General features: G+C 43.0%; 1 protein-coding gene across 7 annotated transcripts in view; it reads right to left on the bottom strand.

The window, feature by feature from the left end:
- The window catches only part of PITPNM2 (phosphatidylinositol transfer protein membrane associated 2), a 212,604-nt gene that overhangs the window by 178,706 nt on the left and 6,477 nt on the right, over window positions 1–27,421 (bottom strand). For 6 of the 7 annotated variants that reach the window (XM_080985034.1, XM_080985040.1, XM_080985041.1 and 3 more), the window contains exon 2: window positions 2,401–2,503. The gene's annotated coding sequence lies outside the window, so the exon portion shown is untranslated. Of the gene's footprint in view, window positions 1–2,400; window positions 2,504–7,742; window positions 7,763–27,421 lie in introns of those variants that run through there. The other variant, XM_080985036.1, reaches the window with a different exon arrangement.

Below are 27,421 nucleotides of genomic sequence, written 5' to 3'. Positions count from 1 at the left end.
AATCAGCAGAACTTCTCACAGCATACAAATCTGATTAGAAGAAGAAGGAAACAGATCCTTTGGGAATCTTCTTCTTAGTACTAGCCCAGACGGGGCAAAATGCTTTTTCTAATGCTTAGTTGTACAGTGGTACCTCGGGTTAAGTACTTAATTCGTTCTGGAGGTCTGTTCTTAACCTGAAACTGTTCTTAACCTGAAGCACCACTTTAGCTAATGGGGCCTACTACTGCTGCCATGCCACCGGAGCCCGATTTCTGTTCTTATCCTGAAGCAAGGTTCTTAACCTGAAGCACTATTTCTGGCTTAGTGGAGTGTGTAACCTGAAGCGTATGTAACCAGAGGTACCACTGTATAACCATTTCTATAGTGCATTTGTTCTCTCCTACAGACAACCCATTACAAGCATGGCAGACATTTCAGGCGTCTGCTTTCAAAGACAGAAGAGAATCCCAGATTAAAAGCAAAAGAATAAATTTAAAACCAGCAAAGTTAGTTGGAGCCTTCTGCTGATAACAGGAAGTACGCAGTCAGTCAACCTTGCACTGGGAGCCCACAGGCATCAACCCACTCTTTCCTTCTTAGTTCTACCCATGAGGTGCCTGAATCACGTGCAGAGCTAGGAGTTTTCACTAGAAAGGAGACAGATAAGGAAGCAGCCCCAAACTAACCACATTCGGGAGATATATTTAGACCTACAGTACTTCACATGTTGCTGGAATGGTAGAAAGAGCCACTTCGTCACAGACAGACAAGTTCCAGAGTTCAGACATTTGTAGAGAGGTTCAGACAAACTGAGAGATTCCTTCTGCCATGGGTGCTGCTGGCCTCCAGCAGAGGGGTAACATGGAGGTGGCAAGGAATTGTGCCGTCCATCCGCCCTGAGGTTTCCTTTCTATGGATGTTACAGGGTTGCTGTGGGGCTGGGCCATGGAGAAGTGCCTGCCAAGGCTCTCTGGGACTGTATGAATGCTGGACCTTGTAAGAGGGAATGGATCGTGTAAGTAATTCCATCCCATTTCAGTCTCAAAGGCACTCAGTTTTATGTCCTTTCCATCTAAAACTATCCTCTGCATTTGTTAATTTTTTTGGAAGACACACCTGAAAAGTCCACATCTGAATTGTACATGTATTTTATGTAAATGCACATGTTTAAAACATGGAACACGCCCCGAAATACACATATTTCATGTATAATACATATTTATGTACAGACTTCTTGTGCACTGAAGCTGCATCACAAAACCCAAAGAAGTTTGCAGTGCAGAGGTCGTTGCTGTGTTGCGATTTGCACGTTTGGGGGGGCATCTGATCAAATCAGCCTGCTGTGAAAGCAGATCAAATTCCTCCTCCCTCTCTCCCTCCTTAGGAAATGTTGCTAGAACCTTCTAGCTCTTCTATTATTCCCAGTGAAATCTCAGAAGCCCTGAAGTGGCAGAGGAGGTTAGGGAAGATGGATGGATAGGAATTCCTGCATAAAGGTAACTAACTATGTGTTGTATGGACCTTTGTCCCTTGCCACAATTAGCAGAAACAAAACAAGATATACAAATAATATTTTCATGATTTATATGGATTGTATTTATTTAAACGTATTTGCTTATTCTGTTTTTTGGTCTCTTTTCTCACAGAGCAACCCAAAGTGACTTACACTGAAACCAAATGAGAACCAACAAAGTTCTAAAAACACAGCTGAACAGATCAGGACTTACAGATCCTATCACACTTGAGGTCTAAAAGCCCCAACAGAGAGAAAAGCCTTTGCCTGGAACCTAAAAACAGCACCAGGCGTGCCTCCCTGGAAATAACATTCAACAAGCATGGCCCACTACTGAAAAGGCCCCATCTCAGTTGCATAATTCCACCTTTTTCCGCACTATACACAGCAGAATATTGTTTTCATACATGCAAGGCTGTCCATATGCTGCAATTCATGAGTGGAGGATCCAAAATGCGTTCCCAGAACAGTTTCATGATGTAAAAGCTTTCGTTTTCATTATTTTTTAAAAAAACGTTTCCCACCCTTATGACTGTAAAAATATGAAAGCAGGTGGGCAATGCCCGCTGAGGTCTCAAAAGCCAGAAAGGTAGCCAAATTACATTTCCAGTGATCAGGGGGAGGGCCAACAAAAAATCTTTGTCACAATCTGTCCTGAACTGCAAGCAGCAAAAGCTGAATAAATGACACAAGGAGAAATTGTAAGTATTTTGTTTACCTTACCTGATTAATGCAGTCACAAAGTTCGTATATCCTTGTAGCTGGGTGCAGAAAGTGACGACCCGCCCCCCCCAGCACAAACAATATGCAGCCAGAAATACAGCCTTGCTAGAATTTGGAGGGAGAGGGAAACAAAGGAATCAGATGGCATCTTCTCTCTCTTGAGGTACGGCCACATAACTTACCTCGGGGGCACAAGACAACCACCTGATGTGTCTGTATGCTGGAGGAGCTCAGGGCAGCATTGGCAGTGGAGGATGTCAGCTCCAGTCCCTGAACATCAATCTCCTAGAGGGAAGCCAAAGCAACATGGGCTTAACAAGCAAGCAGGAGGGAAATCGGGAGCAGGCAGCAAATGCATTGGCTAATCACCCCTGTACAAACAAGCAGGAGGCTGCTAGGGAGGCTTTTGAACTCCGCATCATCCAAGAGGCTCGGCAGACTTCCCCCTGGTATGTTAAAAATTCAATACGTGACAGCAGGCGGCCAAAGGAGCGCTTTGGGGATTTCGGCTCCAAGCTGTGAAACATCGTCATCGCTCTAACTCATGGAAATTTAACCGGGGAGGGGTGAGGCAAGGGACAGCAGAGGGCAGTGGCCACCCTCACATGCTCCTTTCTCCCTGTCCAAGATCAACAGACAGTCTCCATCCACACAAACTTCTCCAACGCACCATTTTAAACATGCAGCTGTTAAGTTAGATAGACTGGCTACCTCCATGCCTGGTCATTCTCCACATAACCCACCACACACACACACACACACACACACACACACACGGTCACTAGCTTTCCAGTGCATCTATTATTTATTATTACCTCCCCTTCATCCCAAGGTCCCAGGGCAGGTTGCAACACAGGAGTAAGAGCAATTTTAAACAACTTACAACCCTAGAAAGTAAGGTGGGTTCCAGAAACCTGCTGCTACACCAAATGGTGGTAACCAAGGCAGCCATGCAAATAAGTCCATCAAACTAAGTAGCCCATAGTAATTTCTGCCTATCCAACTGTATGTGTTCTCTGTCTCTCAGGCTACTCGCGATTGGTTTTTGTGAAGCCTCTCTGACTGGTCACTTAGATGCACCTCGTACAAGCCTGTAGTAAGAGCTGGTTTGCACATTTGCTCAGTCCCCTGGCTCAGCCACAGATGAGGGTGGGATCCTGCACCCATGCAACATCAGCCAGCCCTTCCATATGATTGTGTGGAATGTATATAAACTGGTCTGGGAGGACACCTAGCAACTGGATTTGAAACCAGTAGCATGCAACCTGATACATGAGAGATGAGACTGATACATGAGAGATGCATTTAATGTAGCAAAATTAAATTTAAATAAAAATATAGTCTAAAAAAAAATTAAAAACCAAAACCTAACATTTCCATTGCCGTATATGACATATTTCAGAAACAAATCGATATTGAGGCCATAAACACAGGCGTGACTGCGTGTGTGTCTGGTTTTCCCAGCTGTTTTGCTGACAATAAAACATTTTTACAGCTGGTGTAGATTGATACTGCGAGGACTCCCAATTATACTATGGAAAATTTGAGCCCTTAGCCTCAATCCTATATGCATATACGGAGGAGCAAGTCCCACTGAACTCAGTGGGGTTTACTGCTGAGTAGAGGATTTGCACTGTTAGCCTAGCACATGATAAAAACTCTATATGAGAACAAAGAACCAAGTTTAAAGAAAACATACATGGAAAGACCAGGCACTTTGGTCCTTTTTTTTTTACCTATGCCTGCTTGTTATTTATTGGATTTTAATGCTGCTTTATTTTAAATGAGTTCTGAGTAAATGTGCAAACTGAAAGATTTTTTAAAACCACAAATGTAAACAATTCATGAGGAAGGACTGAATGCTGATTTCTGTTTGAAAAATTGGATATTTATTGACGACAGTATCTAGCATGTATATTGCTGTTTAGAGAATGTTTGAAACATTGCGAATGCATGATGCCTGTGTGGTTTTTCTGAAAAAGGTATTATCCATTGTAGCTTCCAATGACTGGTGTTGTGACATGGGGAGGGGTAGCAGAGGCAGAAAGAGTCTGGCTTGCCTAAGTCCAAATACTATGTTCAATGCATGTCTGATACATTTGGCTAAAGGTTTCAGACTGTTTTGAAAGTGAAAGAGTGATTCAATACTACAGGGTCTAAATAACAAGAACTGACTTTGGACACAGACCAGGAAAAGAGAGTTCTTGCGCCCCCCCCCCGCCCCACCCATGAGTGTCATATTTTGCAAGTGAAAGTCAGTGCAAGGGTGTTTTTCCTGTTAGCAAAGCCACTCAGATAGCACAGATGGAGTCCAGAGAGGGGGGGGAAATATTGATAACACTTCACTGAGGGAACTGAACAATATGATGCATAATTTGAGAAGAAAGAAACAAAGAGGTTTTGTCTGGGGAAGGGCTGTAGCTGGGAGAATTTAGTAATAAACTGATTAACATTTTATTTGAGAACTCCAGGACTGCAGACGGATAAATGCATGTATCAAGTACTAGTAGGAAAGTGCCTGCTGTTGATCATGAATTATAAGAAATGCCCCCCCCAAAAAAAATTCAGTGAAGTTTGGAAAGGTTCCGTACACCATCTTGATTCAAAATGGTGCCCAATTTTATCCAAACACAGATGAAAACCTGCTCCTTGATCTCAACAACCCAAATGCAAAAATTGGGTTTCAATATCTGAAGATGTGTCCAAATGCGTAGAGGACAACAGCTTTCCAAAATATATACTAGAAGTTAAGAGTTTGAGGGTTTTTATATTCAAAAGCAGTAGTAACTAGCTGATCAATATGAAGTCAAGCTAATCACAGGCCACAGTTGTTGGGATTACAATTCTCATCATTCCTGACTACTGGCCATGCTGACTGGGGCTGATGAGAGTTGGACACCAGCAAGGTTCTATCTTCCCTTCTCAAGAAAGGAACATACTGGGTGGCACAGAAGGCCACACGCAATGGGTTTAGACACAAGGGACACCACTGACATCTTCTTTCATATCATGCCTCGTCAATAAGACTTAAGTTGTCGAGAAAAGTTCATTGGTTTTGGAAATTTTTGAGGGCTAACCCGTTTTCTTTGCTCTTCTGCAATAGGAATTATATATTCTGAACTCAACAAGTAAAGAGCTAGCAAACTTCTATGCACTACAGAAATTGCATAATCAAGCGCTGCAGTGAAAGTCCCAAATCTCAGCAAACAGTCCTCCTCCCCAGTCTGCTCCCCTGTTTAAGACCTTTTATTTGCACCTCTGATTATTTCTGCGTTAATGTGCCAATTTTATCTCATTTGTGATAAACTCCACCTGTTTCCCAACATGTTCTGCCTCCTGCTTCTCTGGGGGAAAAAGTGCTTTAATGTGTTTCCCCCTCCCCCCACATTACTTTTTACTCGAAAAGAACCAAGTCCTGGCAGGGATTTAACAAATTAGTGCTGACTACTGTGCCGTTAAAGCAGACATGTAAATAACCGCCCTCCCAATCGCCTGTGGCGAGCTAAAGGAAACCAGGCATGTGTGCTTTGGTAAACTAGGAGAAAATGGGCTCTTTTTCTTGCCCCTTCCTAGGTCAGCACTGTTTATGGACTCACTTGCAAGGCTGGGTTTTAAATGTGGTATAGTGGGGGATATGGAACATTTGGCCCCCCAGTTAGTGGTGGGCTACAGTGCCCATTACTCCTCACCACTGGCCATGTTGGCTGTGTCAAATGGAAGCTGGAGCCCAAGAGAGTTTGAAGGACTACAGGTTACCCACTCTTGCGCTACAGGAGAACTAATCTGCCCTACCTTGAATGGGACTTTCCAAACCAGAGAGGCATGGCGGTAGAGTGGGAGTGTTATAAATTGTGATGATTGATCAATGGCAGCTTGCTCCAAAGTAATCTACGTTAAGCATGACGTGTGCGTCATGTGTAGGTAGGAGGTGACTTGAAGGAAGGGCATGTTAGGGGTAAATAGGGCCTTGAGTGAGTGAGTGAGCGAGTGAGCGAGTGAGTGATGGGAAATCTATCAAATTTCAGCATAAATTTTGAAGAAGTGAAAAAAATCTTCTCTGGCCCTTCCTCCTTCCTTGGTTTATAGATTATTTCAAAGCAAAACCAACTCAAGAGTTGAGAGCACCATGGGAAAAATGCCCCCGTTGCAGCAATGGTCTTTACCAATTGTCCTCTGATTAGCATCTGGTGAAGCCTCCATTTTAAATTTCACACAATGCCCTGGTGTAAAGGTAAAAGGTAAAGGACCCCTGGACAGTTACGTCCGGTCAAAGGTGACTATGGGGTTGCGGAGCTCATCTCACTTCAGGCTGAGGGAGCCGGTGTTTGTCTGCAGACAGCTTTCCAGGTCATGTGGCTAAACTGCTTCTGGCGCAACAGAACATCGTGACAGAAGCCAGAGCGCATGGAAATGCTGTTTACCTTCCTCCTGCCACAGCAGTATCTATTTATCTACTTGCACTGGCATGCTTTCGAACTGCTAGGTTGGCAGCAGCTGGGACAGAGCAATGGGAGCTCACCCCATCATGCATATTCAAACTGCTGACCTTCCGATCTGCAAGCCCATGAGGCTTAGTGGTTTAGACCCCAGCACCACCCGCATCCCTGTGTAACACTATGTCAGGGGGTATTGTGAGAAACTAAAATTGAACTCTCCAGAAGCAGCCACTGATTTGAACATCAGAAAAATTCTAATAAAGTAGTGGGCTAGTAGAGGCATGAGGGGTGGGTCCTACTGACCAAGGGCACCCCATGCTGATCCCATACTTATTTTAAAGGTTGAGATAGCATTGGAGATTGTATTCCTTCACACTAAAGAAAAGTTGCAAGGCTTGGAAACACATTGGCCAATAAACCACTGTCAGTGCACCTCAGAGATTGTCTCACTTTTTGCCTGTTCTCCTTTCCTTCTCAAGTTGTGGCAGTTGTTGTTATTATTAATTATTATTAACAGTACGCAAATTTACAGTCTGCTTCACAACATAAAGCCACCAAAGCAATGTACACAATAAAAACAGAATAAAACACACAAACAGAAACTGTAAGAACAATAAAATCAGTTCCACAAATGCTAGAAACCAAAAAGGCAGCCATACAAATTCTAAAAACAACAAAGCAATTTCATCAGATATAAAATAGATGTAACCCACAAATGACTGGGTTACACTGCAAGGAAAGCCTTCCTAAGTTAAACAATGTCTTCAGTGGGTACCTAAACATCACCATACTAGGCACTGGTCTCATTTCGGCTGGTAACTGATTCCAGAAAGCTGGAGAAGGAACTCTCAGTACAGGCTAAGCTCATCCCTGAAGCATACGGTACTCTCCGCCATGCCCCATCTGAGGAGCGCAGTTGCCAGGCAGGGATACGGTGGGCGAGGCAGCCCCTTAGATACCCTGATCTCAAGTTTTTCTAGCACTTTAAGTGCTAAAAGCAAAAGCTTGAACTGTGCCCGATTGCATATTAACAGCCAGAGCAGTTTACAGATCCTTTGTCACAAACCATAAAAATAACACTTTCCTACCTCTCCTGAAATCAGCAATGTGCTTCCATTCCTTTCGCGGTCGTGCACCCAGGCAGCACAGGAAGCTCCCCGATGCAAGATCAGATGAATGATCTCTCCAGTTCAGTCATCCCCACACCAAGCGTCAAAACAGCTCTCCAGGGTTTCAGACAAAGGTATTAATTCCCCTGTTCTATCTCAAGGCGCCAGAGATTCTGCATGCAGAGCATGTGCTCGGCCACTTCACGGCGGCTCCTCTTCAAGTTCTCAGTGGGTTGTGCCCGGTGACACTTCACATTTGTAGAGATCTCTGTTGGCTCTTTAGATTCACCAACAGCTTGCGGAAAAGGTTTTAATCTTTTCAACTGTATACTAAAAATTCCTGCGCTGAAGTGATGCACTTCTGTTCCATTACCCTTACACAACGTTGCTTTGTTTATTCAGAGCCAGTCTGAAAGAACATTCAACCAGGCCGGGCTTAGACCAAGTCTCCTGCCAACCTCCAATTCTACCATTTTGAAATGAAGTAGAGATTCTAATGAAGTGGGTTAATGGATTGAAGTCAGGTATAGATGAAGCTGGCAGTTTGGGTTTCTCTCAGTTTCTCAATCTTAAATTCAGTTTTCTACGTTTCCATATCAGTTTATTTTTTAAAGTCCTCAGAACATTTATTAGCATTTTAGGGTGAATTTCTCCTAAAACACCGATTTTGTATGAAATTTTAGCTTACATGCACATTTTTGCAAAGTGATTTTCCCTAATACTGTATAACACATTTTGCATGCCATATTCACTAATATGTACATCTATATGCACACCTCATTATAGGTTATGCTTTTTTATTTAAGAGTTATGAACATATAACTTCACGGGAGCACTCTGTTGTAAAATTCACAAGATTGTGAATTTTGAAATATGGCTGTTTCAGTTCACACACCGTTTCGGAAAATATGAATTAGGTAGGTTCACTTTTAAATGCAAAGTGAACTGAGGAGTAGAGGAACCAAGAGTGGCAGTCATGAGGTTTGGGAGCACCACTCTGGGCAGATAAACACAATTTTTAATGCAAAATGATGTCCTGTACTGAATATGCACAAACTATTGAGCATGGCTTCCAACCGCCAGTTGGAACACTGTGGAATGACACTTTCATCTGACTACCATACATGCAATGAACCACAACGGGGTGGTTTCAGGTTATATTTTCACCTCTTTTTGTGATGGCTCTGTACTCCAATTTGTTGTTACTGTTGATATTATTCTTTCTCTTTCCTTTTTTAAGATATCTAATTCATTTGCAAGTGGAAAATCAAAGATTTTTTTAAAAAAGTGGATTAAAGTACTCTGTTGCCCTAGTGTAACAAATTCACTTTTTAATAAATGCACTTAAAATTGTAGGGTGAATTAATGATTAACAGGAAGTGTAAACACATTGCAAGCAAATCAGAAGAGATTCTCATTGTTACATAACCTCCACATCAACAAAACAAAATTAATGCTCAGTAAAAGTTAAACATAGTCTAACCACCATGTAAACTCTGTACAAGCAAATCAGAATGATTGCTGAATAAGTTGTCTGAAGTAGCCTTTACTCAAGACTTGGTGGCAGTCTAGAGACTTTCAAATGGTGTTCTGGAGTACCAATGAGGTTCCTCAGTTTATCACAGGCTGACAAGATCAGTAGTGGTGAGACTCCAGGATTGAAGGTGGTTGGATTAATGACCCTGGGGACCCCTCCAACTCTATTCTATAATTCTATGATTCAACAACAGATTGAAGAGAGCTTGCTCACCACTACCAATCCTCCTCCACTTGGGAATTACAAGTAGGGAGTAGGGCTGGGCGATACCTGGTATTCAACATCGTGATATATCACCAGCGAAACATCACAATATACCGATATATCATGGTGCTTGAAATAAGGATGGAGCTATGTAGAGGCATTGGCAGGCTTTACGGTTTTCCCCACATCGTGATTTCGGCATAACACACACACATACATCATGATTCACAATATATTGCCAGGTCAAAATTATGAAACCAATATCACAAAATGGACTTCAAACTGGTTTTGGATGATATACTGATATATCGCCAAGTCCTAGTAGGAGGGTGCTGCTGTTGCACTTGGGTCCTGCTTGTGGGTTCCCTGTGAGCATCAGGTTGGCCTCTGTGAGAAGAGGATGCTGGCCTGAGCCAACAGGGCTCTTATTTTCTCCTCATGAAAAGCAGACCATTGAAGTGCTGGGGAATGTCCTAGTTACGCTCTCTAAGCTCATGCAGGCAGCAGTGTCAAATCTGCATTAAAATTTGCTAATACGTACAGATGTATATGTATAGATGTTGAGTAAGACATCAAATGCGACAAAAGGCAACCCAACTGATTTCTCCTCCAATCACTTGATTGCGGGTGAAATGGAAAAGCAAAGGCCATGTATCCCACTCTGTCCCTCTTCTCAATGGCGTGAAACAGTGATGTGTCCCCTACTCTCTTCAATTTTTATATAAATTATTTGGCAGGAAGCCTACCAGTGAAACACACTCACTACCCTAGTCTGTCAAACAAACCCCTGCAGATTTTATTATATGCAGATGATGTAGTACTTTTTTCTCTGACAAGCGTGGGCTTAAGGCGTTTGCTGAGAGCTTTGGAGAGTTACTGCAAAAAGGAAACATTACAAATTAACTATGATAAAACTCATCCAAATCACTCAGATAATTTCTCCAATTTGACCCCCCCTTCCCCAATTCAGTTTCTCTTTAATTCATTTACCCCGAATTAATTTCCAATAGATCCAACTCAAAATCATTTCAATTCCCCTTCTATTACTCCCAGTCACTTCTAAAGCAAGTTTAATACCATTAATTCCCCCAAATCAATATTCTACTCCAGTAACCCACCCCCAGTTCAATTTCCGCTGAATTCATTATCCACCCAAAATCACCCAGGGCACTTAGATATTCAACATCTGTGCCACAGCTGGGTAAAGAAGGAACAGACAGGACCCCCAGGCAGGGATGGGGGAGGTTCAATTCAGTTCACATTTAAAAGCAACCTAATTCATACTTTCCAAAACAGCATGTGAATCAAAACCCATCCATCTCTCAAAATCTGCACTTCTAATTTTATGACACAGTTCCCCAGTCAAGTAATGTGTAAAAAAAATACAGATACTTGGGTAAAGTGTGCATATACATGTACTGTATTAGTGAAAACAATAAAAATGCATTGTTAGGGGAAACTGTTCAGCAAAAATGTGTATATTAGGTAAAACGTCATACAAACATGTATATTTGATGAGTTTTCCTGACGACTTAAAAAAAAATCCACAAGTTGATCTGGAATTGTAGGGAACTGAGCTGAAAACAGAAAAATGAGAAACCACAACTTAGAGATTCACCCAACCCCACAGTCACTGCCTTGCATACAATGGGCACTTGTATGATGAGCGCAATAAAATGCCATCTACCAGTTCAGACCACCTGCCTGGCAGTGGCGCTCCAGGGCCTCAGACAGCGGCCTCCCCCTCCCCCTGATGCTTTTAACTGGGAGATGCCCCAGGCTGCAGACACACTATACAATTAAAGGACGCTCCCAAAAAGAAAGAATACTGGGAACTATAGTTTGTTAAGGGAAACATAGTTTGTTAAGCCGGAAATTGAAGCTCTCTTAGGGGTAAACTACGGTTCCCAATATTATTGGGGGTGAGTGTGCTTTAAATGTATGGGGGGGGGTGCAGCCCCAGACTTCTTTACAGACATGCAGTTCCTCAGCACACAAGCTGATGTGGAAATATTATCTTCAACACACTGGCATAGAAATAAATGCTTCGGAAACAACATTTTGATGCTTCCATGGAACAGCAACCAATAAATGTAGCTCAACACCTCCGCCGACTAGACGGGACTTCAGAAGCAGCTGGAGGACGGCGCTAATTGATCATGGCGTGATAAAGGCCAGCTCTCCTAGCGTCAGCTCTGCCTTGTCTACCTTTATTGATTTTTAATTTGAACAGCCCAAGTATGCCCCTACGTGCATGGAGACACAACAGGATTGCCATCATGTGTATCAGGTATAAGATCTGGCCAGTGGCCCAACTGGTCCAGCATCCTGTTCTCACAGTGGCCAACCAAATGTCTGTGGGAAGCCTGCAAGCAGAACCCTCAACATTGGCTTCTCTCCTCAGACACCTGTGTAGCTGGGAGAAGGAATACAACACTAGGGTTGTGGCTGTTGATTCCGTCTCATTGCTCCCTTTCAGTTCCACATTTTGGAGGGTCCTGGGGGAAGACAGGTATTATGGGCCTCCTGCCTCAGGGAGTCCTCACTGCAGCAAGTCTAGAGAGCTCTTGTCAGTGGGCCCCCTCAAAAGAGTAGCTGTGTCAGTCTTTTGCAAGAAAACAAAGCGTCTTCTGGCACCTTACAGCAGGTGCAGGGAACCTATGGACATCCAGATGTTTTTGGACTACCATAATCCCTGACTACTGACTACTGGGTGTTCAACAACATCTGGAGGATGCCCGGTTCCCCACCCCTAGGGTAAGTGAAATCCACAATTCATGTATAATTTGGTCTAGAATTCTGGAGAACCAGAAACTCAATTTTTCCTTTCACAAACAAGCTTTGAGTCCGTAAGTGTTGCAAAGATAAGCTTCAAAATGCAATGCTGCAGAAATGTTAACTGATCAGAGACTTCTTTTTAAAAAAGAAATCAATCTACATCTAGCTTGAGAAGGAAAGGAAGATCAGCAGTTAAGTTACCTTTTAAAGTAAACATGCACTCACACAAAGGACATAGCTGGATTGGGTTGACATAGCCCCCTAAAACTTTTCGGACAAAAGCAGTGGCTCTGTAAGCAAAGCAATAAAAGAACGATCCAGGCACAGGAACGTGTGGCATTAAGGAACTGGGAACAAAGCTCTCTTAAAGGCAGGCTACACGACTTGCAGCAGAGAGCATGGCACTGCTGCTATTTTTAAGAACCACGCCTACAGTATGCATCGGCTCCACAAAGCAAAACAACTACATTTAAAAATAATACACTTTGCAAAATCAAAACCAACCGCGGAACACGCTCCAGCCGCTGCATTGCCTAAAATGAATAAAGTGTTTGTGCTGGACCAGCAGATTCCTCCCATGTTCAAGCTTAAGGATCTGGAATCCTGTTCATGGAAAGGAGAAGAAGAAAAGGCCTGAAAATAGAGAACGATTACATTACGCACCTGAAATAAATTATGCCGGGGTGAAGCTTGGCATGTGCCTATCAGCAGCTCACATTTGAGATGAAAGAAGTATACTGGTTCTGGAAAATTAATGGCCTTGTCCTCAGGATCAGCCAGCTGACTCACATACATCGAGGTGAAGATGTTTGGCTGTTTAAAGTGGTATGACACTGCTTTAGAGTGCAAATGAGGCCTACTGTAGGTATATGCAACTGAAATAAATGGAAATAGTTCTTTTCTCCACCCCTTCACTCTGCCTCCTCCACCTTCCTGAACTTCCTCTGTGTGGTCTCACCTGTTTTGGATTTTAGGCTATAAGATCCTTGAGGGCAGAGGTCTCTATTTTTTATTTTATTTTTTTGCAAGAGCAAGAGAGAGAGAGAGATCAACAACATTGGCCAACGGTTTTCACTTTTTGAAATATGGCAACCCTAATGTAGTCCAGCATCCTGTTCTCACAGTGGCCAACCAGGTACCTAAGGCCAAGGTGCCAAGTTCCACTTGACATTGGGGGGGGTGTATTGGCTTGTCACATGTGCATGACATCACGCGTGCGACACACGTGTGACGTCGCATGTATCGGGAGGAGGCCACAAGGCTGCCACAGTGGTAGGCCTGACAAGGCCCTCTGCCACCGCAGGGAGGCCCAGTGGGGGAGACCCGGTGTGTCCTCGTCCCTTAAGATCGGAGGGGCTCAGCCCCATCCCCGCATGGCCTAAGGAAGGCTGCAAGCAAGACATGAGAATAACAGCACCCAGCTATAAAAAGAAGACATATAGACTCCTGCAGCACCTGAAGTCCTAACAAAATTTATTACAGCATAAGCTTTTGTGGACTGGAATGACTTCAGGAGTTGCACATAACAGTAGCCTTCGTTGGCAGGTAGTGTAAAAAGTACAATCTCTGTGTACTTTTAGATCCATAATTAATGTCGTTACGCACACATGCAAGTAACGTTGCGCTCGTAACAAATGACCATTTTTAGTAAAGCCATTAATTGTGTTCAACTTTCAGTAGCTAAAGTATATGTTATATACATGCACAGACAATATTTAACAGCTGGGACAAGGTGTCCAGCCAGAGAACATTATATAGCTATAGCAAATTGAAGCTGCAACAAAATGTTGCCATGCAGGGCAGTCCTATTGAGGGTTCCCGATACTTCATTCCACTCCCACTCCCAGCAAAAAAAAAGGCAACCAGTATTCTGAGGCTGGACACTGAGCATACTCAATTTGCTGTGGGCTACTTTGGAGGGGGAGTTCCCACCTCCCCTTAGTCTCCCCTAAATATTTTGGTACTTCTGCAAACTTTGGGGTTGCTATGAGTCTGCTAACAGGGCTGCCATGCTAGCAACTTAGAATTAGAATATAGGATGATTTCTCAGCTCATGGGACACTACTGCTGACAGATGGGCGGAAGTGACTTTTGCAAATTCCACCTTCCCGCAGTCCTACACTTTTCTGAAGGGTTGGGTCCACCCACGGAAAGCGAAGTCTGGATCCAACCCCATGGACCTTTTCCAGAAGAGGGCATTTTGACTGTTATCATCCCTGTCTGGCTCTGTGACATGACATCTTGCCCTGCCAAGGAATCATCATCTCCATAACATCAAACTGGCTTCAGGTGTCAGTTCCCAGGAAGGCCCAGGTTAAAATCCTCACTCAGCCATGAAACTCACTGGGCAACCTTCAGCCAATCAACACCTCTCAGCTTAACCCACCTCAAAGGTGACGAGAAAACAGGCAGCTTGGGGAACCACGCTGAGCACCCTAAGCAACTTGCAAAGACGGGCAAGATAAAGACCTAGAGAAACATTTCAAGTCACATCCTAAAAGCCCTGAGCTTTGTTGCATCTACCTGAAAATGGAAGAACACCAAAGAAAAGCCTACAGCACTCACTTAAAAGCTTTTGAAATAAATAAAGGAGACACCCACAATGGGTTGTCAGCTCAAGAGATAGTCAGAAGACAGAAAATATTTGGATTTCGATTTTATCTGCAACAAACACGCAACATCGTCTATTTATATGAAAGAAGGGTGGAAGGAGAGAAGATGGAACAAAAATGTAGCATTGAGATAAGTAAGCCACCCACACAGAGAAAACGATTCCATATTGTGTCAGTTCTTTCTAAAATGAGGGTACTTAAAAATATACACGGTGTATTATTTTTTACCTGGAATGGCATAAAAGGAAAAAGAGTTCCAAGAGAAAGACAACTTCTACTTCAGAAATAGTTTGAGACCTCATCCATTTGCCCCTCTCCTTCCAGGCAGTGTGCTTGTGTCTTTATTACAGGCAGCAATTCAACAGGCAAAGCTTCCTGCCGCACCAATGCATCCCCATTATCTCTAACCATTGGATTTCTGCCTGTTTAACCACTGTTAGGCCTTCTGGCGCAGAGCAGGGAAAGAGAGGAAATGACAATGTTAACCTGAGCCCATTTGGTTGCCAGGCCAGAGAACCATAAGGAACAACTGTTTTTCCCTCTCTGGAAAGGAAATATTAAAATTATTGTATTACTTGTTTGAAGGTCTAACGCATTCTTCCCCAAGGAAAGGAAGGAGCCAAGAGTCAGTAGAAGGTCAAGGTAATACCAAGGGAGAGATGAAGCCATCAATTTCACTTCTCTGTACAGTACTTCTCATTTTCCCAACCTTAAAATCAGTTCACATTTCCACAGACATTTTCTTTTTCTTTTTTTAACATCCTTATCCAAATTTATCAGCGTTTCAGCACTAATTTCTTATAGCATTTTTGTATGGTGTTCTGACTAGCACATTTTTATGAGCAATTTTTTCTTATGGTATTTTCACTAACATAACACATTTTTATAAGCAAAAATTTTATGAGCAAAATTCTCTTACGGTGTTTTCACTAACATATGCCTTTAGTGAATGTTTCCCCCTAATTTTTGTGTACATCATTTGGTTGGAGAGAGCAAATCTTGAAGGATAGTTGTGCTTTGGTTTGCATATTGGTTCAAGAAGTGTGACACTGACATTTTCTCATTAAAATGCAAACAAAATCAATTTTCTCCTCCATGTTTGGCCACAGATCTGAGAGAGGCTCAGGTGCCAGCCAATTCGTGGGGGCCTTATTGCTCTTTAACTATTAAGCATTGTTTCCAGAGCAAGTCAGGCAGGACAAGGCTGCTCGACTCTGGCCGTGGCAATACTTGGATCCCATTCAACAGCAGGTAATTGCCCCCTATTTAGTTGAACAATTCTCACTATATAATTTATGAAGCCATTTCATTGGCGCCATTTGACTTTTCTGCTACAGATGACAAAACGTCCCAGTCAGTCTCTCTCGAGTGTTTGCCAAATTTTGAGTAGCTAAGGGACCTTTTTTATTTCTTTGCATTAATATGGTAGGCAAGCTTCATTAAGATATGGTATTTGAAAGCATTCTTCGTTTAGAGTGGGCAAGTATGATTCACATCTCCGCAGTGGAACTCACCAACCGTAACTCTGTAAGAGTCACTGTTCTGGGCATCTCACTTCTGAAGGAAGGCAAATCTGCTGCACCTCCATGCCAGGAGTGGTTGAAGGATCCAGTCAGACCCAAACCGGAGCCTGACTTGAGCCCAAGCCAGACCACGGAATCGCACAGCCAGGTGCAGTGCCAGCCTCATCCGAGTCTCAGCAATTTAGGCTCACAGGAGACTTTAAATAATCAATGCATTTCTTACTGCCCATGCAACTGTTTCTTCACCCCATAATGTTGGAATTGCTGCAGAGCCCAAATGGGAAGTAATTACATGGGGGGGGGGGGGCGGCTGTTTTGTCCCGGGAAGATTAAGACAGATGCAACAGCAACACTGCCGGCTGCTCTAAGAAAGCAGCGCTGCTCATGAGCGTAGACGTAAATCATCCAACAAGCGTGTGACTCACCAGCAGGCCTGAAGCCCGAAACCAGATTTTCCAATGATGACTGAACATTTTAAAAGGCGCATGGCTGTAAGCTGACCTGTGAGCTTGGCACAGCCTTAACGCACAATACAAAGCCAAGTCCTCCCGTTACCCTTTGTTAAGGCCCATAATGGAATTAAAGGACCTTGTGACACATCCTGGGGTTTAAATGGTCTCCTAATGACTTGAATACCCTCCTCTCCAGTGCTTCCCAAATTAGCCTCCCGGGAAAGGAAGGCCAGCGAGGGTGGGGGCACAGATCAGCAAAGGATGCAATGCTGCAACCTGGCTGGGAGGACAAAATGAGGTTGGGGGGGCAGGGACAGCACACAGTGGCAATCACAAATTATATTGGTTGCTCCATTGCCTGCCAAATGGAACCCCCACTTCCAAATGGAATTCCAATTACTCAGATGTCGTCCTCGCCAAACGCACCAACCACTTTCCCTGGGACATCACTCCCTGCTCAAAACCAACAAAACAGTTTAGACTAGAAGAGGGCTGCAGCCAAAGGGGATCAAGATATTGGAGGCTCTTCGTGGAACGCACAGGCCTTCATTCATTTGTGGAAGCTTAAGCTTTTTAAAAATAAAGATGGTCCAAATGTAGATGGTATAGATTTTGCATGGTTTCAAAGAAGACAGATAGAGCAAAGAACCCAAACTGTGCCTGCATTAAATACTTATACTGATTTCTAATTGTATTTTCTGTTCCTTTTTTTCTTTTTTCTTTTTTACTGTATTACAATTCTGTGAAATTCAAATTGTAATACAATAAAATGCAATATAAGAAATAAAGGAAGCAAAGAAAACCAATTAAAAATGATACAGCATCTAGCACAGCACGTGACAATTGCTACAAAAGGCAGAAAAATCAGTATCTGGTCCAACATGACCCTCAGTAATGTTCAAGTGGGCCCTTGGGGGGAAAATTTGGAAACCACCAGGACAGAAAGATGTTTTTCTACTTCTCTTGTCTATGAGATAAACAGCAGTCAGAAGGAAGCACTTATCGGTTAACTGTTGAAACTCACTGCCACTAGATGTGGTGACTGGCCAATTAGTGGAGAATTTGGCTATTATCTGCCATTGATTGTGAATGATAAATGGAACCTCCATCTTCAGAAGTAGCACTGAATCAGTGTCCGTAGAGGTTGACTGCTGTGAATTTCTCCCAGAATTACTAAACTGAGTTGAGAAAGAATCTGTGTGAATGCATCTCCTGTACTTGCAAGTTCAAGGAAAACATTTATTGGGTTCTTACTCACGACAATCCAGCATGTTTCTTTAGCACATGCAAGTCACACAGTCGGCATGCACAGGGCTGGCTTCCTACAATGAGCGCAGCAGCAGCAGCAGCAGCTTCCTGGGGAGGCAGATAACCCGCTTTTTCTCCCAGGTTGCCTCCAGGGCCGGCCACAGGATGCGCCCTGGAGGTCTACTGTCTGTTGACATGAATTCTTCCGGCAACGTCACAACCATTTCTGAGCACAGCTGTCCAAACATAACATGAGTTCAAAACTACAAAACTACTACGCACCATGTTGCTCGATTTGATGCCCCCGCTCTGTGCAGCCTGGAGTCACCAGATCCAGACTGTAGCAATCTGAAGCATATTGTCTCAGGACTCTGCGTTTCCTCAAGTGGTGGGATGTTCCAAAGGCAGTCTTTTACAGGGTCCATTCACTTGCAAGAATGGAGGCTTGCCATGCTGGTCAACTTTAAAAATAAATATGCAGAATGGTGCACAGAGGAGTAAGGCAAGCAAACATCCGAACAAGTAATGCTTGTCTTTATAGTACCATCAGTTCTCACAAAAGCAAACAGCATGCATGAGCAACCCAGCAACCTCCAAAAGGCCAACCAGCCACAAAACTCAACTTCTGAATCTTCTGCTGGGTCCATTCTCACCAGCAAGTGGTTCTTCTCCAGCTCAGAGCCAAGCAGGTGGATGTGCCCTGTACAAAACACCCAACCACCATTCAGGACAATTAGAAATACAAGACGACTGTTGCTCCTTGGGGGTTTGATTCCACCACACATTGGAAAATTCAGGTTGCGCAATTATAGTTGACTGGCAGTGTTAGAAACTCAGATATATAAGCTAATTGCCAAATGGCACCTTAAACCTGGGTTACTGTCACCACAACAGAATGCCTGGGCGCCTTTCCCCCGCAATGGGATCTATTTGTATTTGTTTCATTTCTATACTACTTTATATTTTAAAGATAAAATCTCAAAGTCATTTACACCACATTAAAACATAAAATAAAACAATCCAGAGTAGAACAAATTCAAGTTTCAAGCAAAATATTTCAGATCCTTCTCTAAGTGACATTTTGTTTTTTTCCTCATTTATTTATCTACTTAATTTATATATAGTGGTGCCTCGCAAGAGGAAAAGAATCCGTTCCGCGAGTCTCTTCGTCTTGCGGGTTTTTTCGTCTTGCGAAGCAAGCCCATTAGCGGATTAGTGCTACAGTATTAGCGGCTTAGCGGGCTTAGTGGATCAGCTGATAAGCGGCTTAACGATAAGCTGATAAGCGGCTTAACGATCAGCTGATAAGCGGCTTAACGATCAGCTGATAAGCGGCTTAACGATCAGCTGATAAGCGGCTTAACGATCAGCTGATAAGCGGCTTAACGATCAGCTGATAAGCGGCTTAACGATCAGCTGATAAGCAGCTTAGCCATCAGCTGATAAGCGGTTTAGCGGCTTGGGAAAAAGGGGGGGAAGGAAAAAAACCCCGCAGGAACTCGCAAGACATTTTCGTCTTGCGAAGCAAGCACATAGAAAATTCGTTTTGCGAAGCACCTCCAAAACGGAAAACCCTTTCGTCTAGCGGGTTTTCCGTCTTGCGAGGCATTCGTCTTGCGGGGCACCACTGTTGTTGCCCCATAGCAGAAGTACTCTGGGAAGCCAGTGTGGTGTAGTGATTAGAGTGTCAGACGACTAGGACCTGGGAGATCAGGGTTCAAATCCCCACTCAGTCATGAAGCTCATTGGGTGACCTTGGGCCAGTCACAGTCTCTTAACCTACCTCACAGAGATTAACTGAGAAGGCGGGGTGAACCAGGTACTCCTTGAAGAAAAAGGTGGGATATAAATGCAATTAAATACAGTGGTGCCCCGCAAGACGAATGCCTCGCAAGACGGAAAACCCGCTAGACGAAAGGGTTTTCCGTTTTGGAGGTGCTTCGCAAAACGAATTTTCTATGTGCTTGCTTCGCAAGACGAAAATGTCTTGCGAGTTCCTGCGGGGTTTTTTTCCTTCCCCCCCTTTTTCCCAAGCCGCTAAACCGCTTATCAGCTGATGGCTAAGCTGCTTAACAGCTGATGCTAAGCCGCTTATCAGCTGATCGTTAAGCCGCTTATCAGCTTATCGTTAAGCCGCTTATCAGCTGATCGTTAAGCCGCTTATCAGCTTATCGTTAAGCCGCTTATCAGCTGATCCACTAAGCCCGCTAAGCCGCTAATACTGTAGCACTAATCCGCTAATGGGCTTGCTTCGCAAGACGAAAAAGCCCGCAAGACGAAGAGACTCGCGGAACGGATTCTTTTCGTCTTGCAAGGCACCACTGTAAGCTCTTCTGCTTACCTGCTTAAGAAAGCTGGAGGGGCCAGCCAGATGGAGATGTCAGCTGTCAACCTGGCATCCAGAGATCTCCACATGGACACAATTGGACCCAAGCCAGTCGCAAAACGCGCCTGGCACCTGGCTAATTTCAAAGGCTGTTGACTGGGAGTCGTGGAATATATCCACTCCCCCCAAATCACAGGCTTTTTGCAATCAAGAAAATGTACTAAAAAGTGTAGAGTAACTCTTGCTTTGACATATCATCTAACCTCCCAGCAAACAGATCAGGATGAATGCTAAACATTGAAACAGCCAGAGACACATCAGTAGAGTTCATTAGCACATCAAGCTACACACAGAGATAGCCGACATTCCCTACACTTAATGTAACTCAACAACATTCTCCATTGCAATAACTGTATTTAAGCAGTCTCCTCAATTGGGTAAGCCAGATGTAGTAAATGGGGACAGGTTGGGCAGTTTTAAAGGAACATGATGTTAGCAAAAGCCATTTCAATAAGGCACAGGAATGTTCCTAATACTAAAAGTTTAAAGGTTTCCCAGGAGGGAAGCAAACTGAATTTCTCCCTCCCACAGTCAGCTCTCTATAAAAAGGATGGTTATAAACGAAGCTGTGGCTTCTGAAGAACTATTTTGTGGTATTGTTTCTTGTACAAAATAATTACTGGAAACTGGAGAGCAAACAATGCGACGCCCTGCTGGAGCGAGGAACAGAACAGCGGGTATGCACCATAACGCAGCCCAGAAAAGAGGTCACTTGCAGATACAGATATTGCAACCAGTTTACAAGGAGGAGAAAAGCACACACAGCCTCCTCTAAGGGCTTGATCGGTACACAGAGAGGGACCATGAGAGGTACTTGGCAATACCCTTTGCTGGAGAAAATTGTGTTCCTCCAGGCCAGCATGAGAGACAAAACATAAAATACAAAATAGGAACACAGAGAGTCTGCATTATACCAAGTCAAACCATCTGGCTTAGTATTGTCTGCACTGCCTGGCAGCAGCTGTCCAGGGTCTCAGCCCCTGTCAGCACTGCCTGCAGGAAAAAAGGGCTGCTCTCTGTGGAGTTCTCCTTGGTGGGTGCAATATCCCCCGCCCCCTGCAAAAAAAGCCCTTGGAAATGATATTGTGATGCCGTTGTGCACATTATTATTATTTAATTTATTAATTCGTTAATCTTCTTTCATATTAAGTCTCAAGGTAATTTACAAGCATAAAAGAAAAACAAAGCAAAAATCTTTCTTTCTCTCCAGTTGTGAAAGTTTGTTGAAGCAAACATATCTTAAATTCTTTCTATACAGTATAAATTGTGGGTGCTCCTGGTGGCTTTTGAGAGGGGGAAAATTTTGATCCTCAAACTTTCAGCAAATTAGGTTTCAAAATGCGGGGGAGGGCGGAGAGGATTTAGACTCCTATTTTTTTTTTTATAGCACTGCTAAACTTCATGTCAGTGTTGTTTGCCTGTCTATACCTGCTCATTTTCACCACCTCTGTGCACAGAAAACGGGAGGTTAACCCATAAGAAAAAAAATCATATCCAAAAGTAACAGCAAGTTAATACATTTATTAGAACTAGATAAAATATTCACGAATAAGTCAGCAGATTTTTGAATTAACTGACGCTTCATCAGACTAGAGAAAGGAACAGGTTATGAAGAAAAAACCTCAGAATGCAGTAACTTATAATGTATTTATTAGATTTCTTACCCACCCTTCACTGTAAGTTCCCAGGGCAGGTTAGAACAATATAATATTAAAATTGTTTTAAACAATGTACAATCAGAGGATCGGAGTGAATCCTAAAAGTAAGAGGTGTGTTTTCACCAAACAACGAAAGCTGTACGATGGAGATGCTGCTTCATTCGTCAGGTGAAGATGAGATTTTACACAGACTAACAGAACGAACCCTGTGAATCTTTACTCAGAAGTAACTCCCATAATGCTGAACAGGGCTTACTGCAAACGAAATGACTTAAATTTAAATGACGAAGGCAAACCAGCATGTGAAAAGTGGTGTTAGAAAAATTTGAAGCAAGGGAGAAATTGTTCCGTTAGTTCAATTAGACGTACAAATGTCCCATCATTTTGATGGCTTCACCAGTCACAAGATGGCTAAAGCACAATTTCCTAACCTGTCCACTCCCTATGAGACTTTCAAGCCCAACTTTCTTTTCCTCTCTTTTTTTAAAGAACTTATCCATGGTTGAATACTAAATTGCCCCAACTTTTCAGGCAGTTGCCAACGGCCTAAAATTAGGAAAACGACTAAGAACTCCCACATACCAGATGGCCAAAAAATCACAGCAAACGTTTCGGCTGTTAGATGCACAGCTTCAGTGAACACATGAAAACACACCATGAAAGAAAAACCCAAAATGAATCTGAAATTCGTGTGACACCAAAAAAAAGTTGTTGCTGTTCACAGGTGTGTGTGCAGCTCCACCTTGAAGGTAAGGGGGAAGGAGGGATTAGGACCCTTCAACTTTAAGTAATATTTAAAAAGCAAAGACTGTTACATGAAGATCTGATAAGAAGTCTATTGCTCCGTTCTGAGTAATGGGGCTATGGAATTTTCCCTCCCGAAATGTTGAGGGTATGCAAAGTGGGGGGCACACATTGCACCATCCCACCCGCCTGATCTCCGCTCTCTGCCCATCCTCCCACTTCCCTCGCACCCTTGCCCACCTGCCACATGAAATCAGGGCGCTCTGGGATGAGAAAGTGGGGCTGTCCCGCTTAAAATGGGGCGCTTGGCTGGTAAGAATTTATCACAGTATTATCACGCCAACTAGAAAACTGAAGTTTTATAACATGAAGCACAGCATTCCAGAGCTGTTTTTGCCTGGGATGATCTTAACTGAGCAGCTGAAATACATGGTGCTATTTTTATTTTGCTTATACAGTGGTCTCTAAAGAAAGTTTCGTCAGGTTTTGTGGCCTGGTCACCTGACTACAATTCAAACTCATCACAGGCAGCCAGAAGTGACTGCTTTCAGGCCTGTAATAATGCTTAGTATTTTCATTTAACTCAACGGAAGGCTTCAGGAATGGAAAGTAAGCAGAAGTTTCAAATTACAGTGGTACCTCAGGTTAAGTACTTAATTCGTTCCGGAGGTCCGTTCTGAACCTGAAACTGTTCTTAACCTGAAGCACCACTTTAGCTAATGGGGCCTCCTGCTGCCACCAGAGAACGATTTCTGTTCTCATCCTGAAGCAAAGTTCTTAACCCGAAGCACTATTTCTGGGTTAGCGGAGTCTGTAACCTGAAGCGTATGTAACCTGAGGTACCACTGTAATGTGTTTTATGGTCTTATGAAGACAAGTGTAGGGAAAGGGGAGAAATTCAGCTCACATATTAATGCAAACCTACCTAAATCTCACTTCCTCAAACAATATGCAAACCAAAACGCAGCTTCAAAAATTGAACTTCTCTAAATTTTGGACTGTACCTATCTAACCAAATGATGTAAACAAAAATGCAGATATGATGGGAAAGTATGCATATAAGTGAAAATAGCATACAAAAAGGCATTATGGCAGGGCAAATTGCACACAAAACTTTGCCAATTAAGCAAAGTTGCATTAAAAATGTGTGTATTATAAGAAATTTCCATTAAAATGCTGATGAATTTTCATGAGAAACACTTTAAAAAATCAAAAACCGATGTAGAAATGTGGAGAATAAAACTTACGTTTGGGGAAAAAAGAAGAAACTGAGAGAAACCGGAGTTGACATTTGTGCCCAACCCCAGCTGACTTTTCTTCAAATTCAAAATCCGCAATGGGGCAATACCTTCACTGGGACCAACCAAAGTGTCAAAAGATAGTGGCAAGTTTTCAAGTTCTCCAGATCTTTTCATCAGGCAAGATGCTACACAGCAGGAATTGACTTGGGATGAGGAAAGAAGAAGCCAAGAAAGGACATTAGGTAGCAGGAAGATCACTTTAGGCCCCATCATACCACTTTAAAGAGTCATGGCTTTCCCCAAAGAATCCTGGAATCTGTAGTTTGCTAAGGGTGGTGCGAGTTATTAAGAGGCCCCCTTTTCCCTTACAGAGCTATAATTCCCGGAGTTCCCTGGTAAGAGAGGTTGGCTGTTAAACAGTTCTGGCTGCAGACCTCTAAGACTCTGGGACAAAGCAGCAATTCTTCACCCTGATTTCTGAACACAGAAATACTGGCTGTTACCTAAATCAGTCCCATACCTTAAACAACACAGCAGTTGACTTGAGAGACCACCTTACGCCATCTATTCCCAGTAAATCGTTCATTTTGAGATATGACAGACACCCGCTAGGCATACTTTCAAGGAACAACTGAAGGCATTTTTGTTTTGAAAATGTTTTTCAGCTGGATGAAGAGATCTCTGCCTTAGTTGTTCATTTTGTATTGTTTTTAAACGTCTCTTCAACAATTTTTTGCACTAGTTTAGCTGTTTTTACATGTTTGTACACACATTTTCATAAATTATGAATTCATACAATCCATAAATTAATTAAAAAATAACTCACAGATTCTGGCTAGGCAAGGAACATAAATTTTAAAAACCCATGGGAGTCTATATTTCAGCAAAGGATTAGTTTTTAGGTGGTGTATCGCTAGTATAGCACTGTATTACTTAGTGGTTAGAGGGGAGTTAATCTTAAAAAATGTGGTTATTATTATTATTATTATTATTATCTTCAAGTGGAAGGAAAAAATCAACAGAACTGCAAGATACAAATATTTAATCATTCACATGTATCTACAAAATATACAAATATTAAATCACCCACCTCTACGAATTGAAAAACTCCCATATTGCAGCACAGCCCAAAGCAGAAAGATAATAAACTGCTTATGAACAAATCTTAAGGCGTCCATGATAATGCAGATTAATTTGTTTAAAGCCTCGTTTCAACACGCCCTGGGCACTTAAATTGCCATCTACGTGATGCCTAACCTTAGGGTAATAAACCCACAGTGTTTCCTGTAAATACAGCCTCAGCGCCATGGCACACGTTCCAGGTTTTTCCTCTTCATTAAAGAGATCTGTTTCACAACACAGTTCTTAATTGTCAAACACAGGTAGAGGGGAGGGGAAAAACAAGTTGCCACTTAAAATAAGTTGTCATGAATGAACAGCTGTTGCTGGATGACATTCAAAACGTCCACAAAAGCAACCCCGGACCATTAGAGCAAGTGCTAAAGAATTGCAAAAATATGTTTATTCCCAAATAAAAGTCTTACATACACATATTTACATTCATTAAAGCTGGCATCAGCTGGTCATTTAATTTTAAATGTTAGTTATGAAAGCTTAAATAGAATTAGCAGAAACTAACAAGCTAAGAGGACTCTCTTTCAACCTTTTTCAACTGCAAGGAATGCCAATAAGGTAAAATTTCAGTCCTTGAGGCTGTTGTTTGCTTTCACCCCATTGGATCTTCGGCCCTCCAGACACACAACTGATTCATAATCTTTGTTTCACACTCAGAATTTAAAGGTACAGTGGTATCTCGGGTTAAGAACTTAATTTGTTCCGGAGGTCCGTTCTTAACCTGAAACTGTTCTTAACCTGAAGCACCACTTTAGCTAATGGGGCCTCCCGCTGCCACTGTGCCGCCGCCATGCAATTTCTGTTCTCATCCTAAAGCAAAGTTCTTAACCTGATGTACTATTTCTGGGTTAGAGGAGTCTGTAACCTGAAGCATCTGTAACTCGAGGTACCACTGTACTAAGATTCATAGGTGCCTGGAGCTTTACTAAAATATCGACTATATATTTTTGGAAAGCTGTTTGTTCTCTGTGAACTGGACACCTTAAGGTATCCTAAGCAAATTTTGCATAATGGTTCCTGAGACCAAGGAGCAGGTTTTCGTCTATGTTTGGATACAACTGGATGCCATTTTGAATCAAGATGGTAGACTCACTCTTTCCAAACTGCACTGCTTTTAACTGCTGATTTCAAAACTGCACTGGGTGGGGGGGTGTTGTTGTTGTTTTGGCTTCATAGAATCCCCAAGCAATGCTGGCAGAAGGCTGCTAGATGAATCAGAATTGGTATTCTCTAAATCTATCAGTTTCTGGGGGGCATTGCCAGAAGAGTGTCCTCGCCTTCAGGCTCTCCTTGTGGCCTTCGCAGGGCATCCGCTTGACCACTGCAGGAAACAAGATGCTGAACGAGACTGGCCTTCGCTCTGATCCAGGTGGACTCTCCTTCTGCTCTTATCTCATATTAAACAACACCAGCAGAACTTTTGTATCTCTCCAAATACAAAGGCTTTTCAACAGATGTCTGTTCACACATTCAGTTGTGAATCATCACTTGTGTACTTGTAAACCTGCCCTTAGCTGGACTCGGGCCTTAACTCGGGGGTGGAGCGCATACTTCTTTTGCATGCAGGTTCAATCACTGTCATCTCCAGGCAATAAAGCATGAGAGGGTGGGAGGTGGGGACCTCTCCCTTGAAGAGCCACTAGCAGTCTCAGTAGACAATACTATTCATTATTTATTAAAGAGTGTTACTGTACTGCTTGTGGGATAACTGGCCTCATATAACCAACATGCTTAAGTCGAATTAATGCATGAAGGGGTTAAAACCATAGAGGAAGCTGTCCTGCCTGACTTAGCTATGTCACTTCCCCTCACCTTGGGAGGAAATAGGCAATCAAGTCTTGGCTTCATTCAGTCTACCTGAGCATTCAGTGGGTGAGGAGGTCTGGGATGGTTGCTCCAGCTCAGCTGCATGGCTTTAACCAGCCTCTTTTTTCCAGACAAGAACAGAGTGTGAAATGAATGTTCTCCTATACCAATAGTTTAGGAACATGAACCATTTTGTAACCAAGCCTGTGCAACTATCTGTGAAATAGCTCAGTTGGTAGAGCAGGAGACTCTTAATCTCAGGGTTGTGGGTTTGAGCCCCACATTGGGCAAAAGATTCATGCATTGCAGGGGGTTGGACTAGATGACCCTCATGG

This window comes from Podarcis pityusensis (genome assembly GCF_964106645.2).
Source record: "Podarcis pityusensis genome assembly, chromosome: 16".
Taxonomy (NCBI): Eukaryota; Metazoa; Chordata; class Lepidosauria; order Squamata; family Lacertidae; genus Podarcis; species Podarcis pityusensis.
This window is presented reverse-complemented; position numbering and strand designations above follow the sequence as displayed.